Consider the following 5450-nt stretch of genomic DNA (forward strand, 5'->3'; position numbering starts at 1 on the left):
AATAAATAAAAAAATATTTAATTAAATACAAAGTCTAGCGAGCCTTCAGTAAATAAAGGGATTTATGTTTCTGCGGAATTGGGAAAAAGAGCGTGTAGGTTTCTACGTTTCGCAATCGGATTGAAATTCTACCAAAAATATTTGTGAGCAATGTCAATAGCAAAATAGAAAGTACATACATATGTGTTTCTGTTGTCCAACTTATTTAATGGTAAATTTAATACCGAAAAATTTACGYAAAAAGATGTATTTTAAATTGATTTTCCATTACATTTTTTATGGATCTTTTCATCACATGCGTAAATTTCGAGCAACAAATGCGGTAGTCCATCGAAATGAGCCACCATACATAGATTTAAGCAAAAAAAAAAATATATATATAGGAAGCGAAAAGCTGAAGAATGATAATATTGTAATAATTTTTTAGATATATGTATGAAATGAATTTAATGTAAATCTAAAACTAAACTAAAATTCGTTTGCGAAGTTAATAGAGGCAATAAAATTTATATACAAGCCTTAATACTTGTTTGTTTTATTATTTTATAAAAAAAAATATCTTTATATTTTATCCACTAGGCTATTGTACAAACGCCGTCATGCTTTCCTGAAAGCAGTTTTGTTGATTAGTCCCAAATTTAATGAAAGTGTGAAAGAGAAGGATAAAGTTTTATTACAGCAGAAAATATGTGAGCGAGAAAGTGATAAAAGATCAGATGTATACAAAAGTTTTGGGATCTTTTTTGATTCGCCCTTAAGAACGTGATAGGAAAAAGTAACAAATACACTGGCACGTGTTACCGGCATGTCACTAGGTAACATGACCGTCACTGCTCTWACTGGGTACATAAGCACATATACATACATACATATATACTATATATATATACTTTTAAGATCACAATCGCTACTTATTCGCATTTCGGCCTTGGCTGGCGATAATATTATTCTACATTTACATCAAAATTATCTAAAATAATTTTAGCTATACGTGCAGCCAACATTTCACTCACCAGTTCTATTTAATGCAAAATAACACGGCCGATTATKTATATGTATGATTCTTGCCACCACAGCAAACACACTCGTTTATAACAAATTAGAATTCAAATGATTTGCGAAGAAAAATCTATTAAAATGAGATCACGACTTAAAAAAATTGCTGCAACCCAAACGAACCGAATTGCTGCAGCTGTCTTCTTCGACTGACCAAATCAAGACGGTGCCGGCAAACAATATTTTTAAGCGCATTCAAATATATCTACAAACAATTTCCTACTAGCTGCGCTTACAAACACAACATATGTACAGTATATATATACACACAATATATATGGATATCTATGCATTTACCCAGCAGTAAAAGTAATGAGTTGCTTAGTAGGTGTCGAACCAGGTATAGTTTTGAATCTAACTGATAATTATAAGTGCGTTAGACTATATTATACATTGTGAAACAAAGCACCCGGAACTTGATACAGTTTTATCAAAAACACAAGCCCACAAGTGGTACAAAGCCTTCAAAGACGGTCAAGAGATCGTTGAAGAATATATAGACATGTCTGGACGACCTTCGACATCTTCAACTGATGAAAATTTAAAAAAAGCGGATATATGTATGTATGGTGTTTGAACATTGGCGGGCAAGTGTTAGAGAAATAGCAAGAGAGCTCGACATATCTCAGATAGTTTCGGTGAGTGTTTTGGGTATGAAACGCCTTCTTGCTCGATTTGTCCCGATAAAGCTGAATTTTTTCAAAAAGAATACCGTAAACAGGTCTTTTTAGACATGCTTGATCGTGCTAGCTGCGATCCCACATTTGTGGAGAGCATTGCTCATTATTTTTTCGATATTTATGGTTTGGTGGATGAAGAACTTGTTCCAGAGGGACAAAAGTCAGTAAAGAGTTCTATTTGGCCATATGGAGCTGTTTGCGCTAGAACATCCGATGAAACCGGCTGGAATGGTGGAAAAACAATTCATAGATTTTACACGATGATAATGCACCATCGCGTCGAGTCACGGTTTGACCGACTTTAATGCCAAAACTGCAATGAATACCATCGATCAACCAATGTTTTCACGAGATTTGTCTGCGTGTGATTTATTCTTGTTCCTCAAACTGAAGCTGTGGCTTCCGTTAGAACGCGTTTTTAGTTGATCGAAGAGATAAGACAAAATTCGCTGAAGGAGTCGTCCCAAAAAGTGCTTGTGGCAAAATCGTTGGTATAAGGGTATTACATCTGGTGGGGATTACTTTAAAGGCGACAAAATGAATATTAATGAATAATTATATATTTTATTTACAACTTCCGGGTACTATTTTTGTCACATTATAATCAGATAACTAACTACTCAAATTGCAATCACCTTTATAGCTTCGTTTACACATTTTTAGTTAAAAGTGGCGAACTCGTGGTTTATAAATATTTCTTTCTAAGAAAATAACTGCTCTCTTCCTGCATTACTTTGGGTTAGAAAAGTGCCTAGTGCAAGTTGACACTTATTATATATATAATATTGTATATATATTTTTTTGAAGTCCAAGCGTAATAGTACATGTGCACGGCTTCTATGAAAAGTTTCCCCAATTTTACTGGCTTTACCCGATGTCTCCGCTTAATTTTTAAATATTTGAAACTCCCAGCTCTGGATTTCCTTATACTTGTCGTACTATTGATCACGTTTCAGTGTCAGCGAATGTATATTTATTTTTATTGTGCAATTATGTCTTCCAACTATTTCCCCGATTTCTTGCCAGTATTCACCTTTGTTATGCAAATCTAATATGGTCGCGTTTAAATGATTGTTTGCTTACCCATTGTAATATTTCATTTTCAAATATTTATTTATCTTTTTACCTTTGTAATGCTTGAAGTATCTAACAGTCATTTAGCTCCAATTTTCTTATACTCGTCTGGCTGCAGAGTATAATATTTTTGTTCACCTAACGGTTGTTTGTATCGTCTAAAACTAATGGAGATACATGTATATATATTAAATCTATCTAAAATCTCATAATGAAACCTGGTAAAGCTAGGTCTATTCTGACATTACCATGATACGATACGAAAATCAGTTGCAACCATGCCTACTTCCCATATGATCTAACTTTAAATTCCATATGATTTTTTCACTTTTTTTACACTTCAAAATTAGATGAATATATCGGAATAAAACTTTGTACGAATATCGACTTAAGGGCATGATGTCTCAGGTCTAAATATTTTCAAAATCAGAACATAACTATTCACGCATCAGGTACCGGAAATGTGGGCCGCAGAACCTATGGCTGAGTTGTTACCGAATATAACGGTCAATGTGTGAGAAACCACTATAATATATATATATAGCAAATACATATCTGCCGTACATATTGAAATATCAAAATCAAATTCTTGTATAAAACAGGTATCAAACGAACGCTCAACTAAAATAAAATTAACTGAGAATATTGAAGGACCTCAGTGATAATTCTTTCGAATATATGCTTCATTTTCCTTGTTGTTGACTTTTGGAGAGATATTCGGCCTCATTGTTTGTAAATTTTATACGCAATTTTTTTTTACATCTTGTAATATTACTTTGCAAGTCGTTTATTTTTAACAACTTATCTTAGTTTGAAAAAAAAGCAGGCTTATTACTCATCTGTTAACACTTCGTTAAGACAAAGGATGGTACAATCAAACCCATTGAAGAAAATAGATGGAACAGCAAAAATGAATCAACGGCGGTCTCTAGTCGGAAGGAAGAAAGAGCGGGGAGTGTATATTTATAGATCCCCATTGTATATTTAGGATTAAGAGTTGGGAAAAGCGCATATATAGAACCAAGTAAAGGGTGGTCCAAATAGTGGAAATTTTGGAAAAAACGATATCTTTTCAGCTGGTATAAGATTTTATTTTATTTTTTCCACCAGCTTGGTGAGATATCTGAAAGCGTAGATCAGCGCGGACTAGGCCTCCGTGAAGACCCAAAAACGACTAGTAAAACACACAAGGAGTCTGTAGCATCGAYCAGWTTCYATTCTACAAACAKAATTACCAYGGTGKGTTTCCTTGCCGACTCGTCAGCTTTACAGTAGCCTGGCATTCARACTAGTCTTACCACAAATTGATTCRATGTCATTGAGAACTATGTATTCCTTAATCAGTCTTGAACTCAGAGTTAGTGAGCTCAAGGCTCGTATCTCCGCTCTGCTATAAGAGCGTATAGTCATTTATATTCATCTTATTTACTTTAAGGATGCTCTATTCCGGAACAGTAAAACGCTACAGTAGTAATGAAGTTTGAAGCTGAAGTTRATAGAGAGGGTTCCTGACAACATTCCCTAATTACACCTTCCACCAACCGTTTCCTAAGCTTTGACTCATCCTTAAGGAAGCTCACTTTTCCCTTCTTCCAATTTTATCAGAGAAAAAGTTGCCAGAGTTTGGTTTGGCGACTTCATGATCTAAAGGACCCGGTTTGAAGTCAAAGCGTGTGAGGATTTCCGAATGGTCTGAAGCCCTGTAACACAATTTCAGCAGACTAGATCCCTGTCGAAGTTACGTTGTCCTCTTTCGCTCGAGCGCTGAATCTACGCAACTCGCACAAGCTCGGTAAGCGATGCACAATAACCACTATTAGGGCGGATGCAAGATGTTTGACTTAGCGCGGAATATAAGAGATTCTTTGAATTATTTGGTGTTCCCAAACCTCATCTTATAGCAAATGTAAGAGTTTTATTTGCACACTGTCTTATAACTAACCATGAAGTGAAGTTTAAAGTCTTGACGGATTCAAACTGTCAAAAGCTGTATGGAGGAATGTGAAAATATCTAGACAATACCACTACCGCCAAGCTTTAGCTAAACTGAAGTTGGAGCACTGGCTTGTTTTGATATTAGCGACCTCAACAAATCTGTGGAACATTCGTGATATTCGTTTGGTTCCTGTCAAGGAATCCTTGAATCTACAAATGATTACCGTTGCTGTTGTCAAAGTGGCATTCTCGTTAGCCATGTCGGGGTTATCAGCTCTGTAATTCATTTTGACATTCTAACATAACCACTCTCTTTGGTCTAACTTTATGATAGTATATTATTGAAACAACTTCCCATGAAATGTTGTTTTCTATCAAGATTTAACTCGATATTCGTTTAAAGTCCTCAATCTTGAAGAAACTCTGAACTTTTTTATTATAAATTAAAGATTTTTCGTCTAAGTTGAAAAAGTGGTACTCATGCCTCTATTATAAGTCTCTTCAAAACTATAATTCTCATAGGATGTATTGAGTTCCCATTGTCCTTTTCTCATTTTTCTCGGGGAGCCAATGAAAAGATCTACAACCTCAAAATGTGTATAAAAATTTTAAATAACAAAGTTTTTGGTTGTCTTAACCCTAGAGAAGGCGCGCTCCGCAGAGTGACATGCATTGTCGCGCGTGAGCATTTTGCTCACGTACTGA

At 35.0% G+C, this 5450-nt stretch overlaps 1 protein-coding gene across 1 annotated transcript in view; it reads right to left on the minus strand.

Annotated features, from left to right (window-relative positions):
- LOC108975024 (UDP-glucuronosyltransferase 1-3-like) overlaps positions 1 to 1194 on the minus strand; it is a 6160-nt gene extending 4966 nt beyond the window's left edge. Inside the window, exon 1 of the mRNA XM_018943241.1 lies at positions 1014 to 1194. The gene's annotated coding sequence lies outside the window, so the exon portion shown is untranslated. The remainder of the gene's footprint in view (positions 1 to 1013) is intronic.
- Positions 1195 to 5450: the final 4256 nt, after the last annotated feature.

The sequence above is a fragment of the Bactrocera latifrons genome, unplaced genomic scaffold, assembly GCF_001853355.1.
Source record: "Bactrocera latifrons isolate USDA-ARS-PBARC rearing strain unplaced genomic scaffold, ASM185335v1 scaffold_113, whole genome shotgun sequence".
Taxonomy (NCBI): Eukaryota; Metazoa; Arthropoda; class Insecta; order Diptera; family Tephritidae; genus Bactrocera; species Bactrocera latifrons.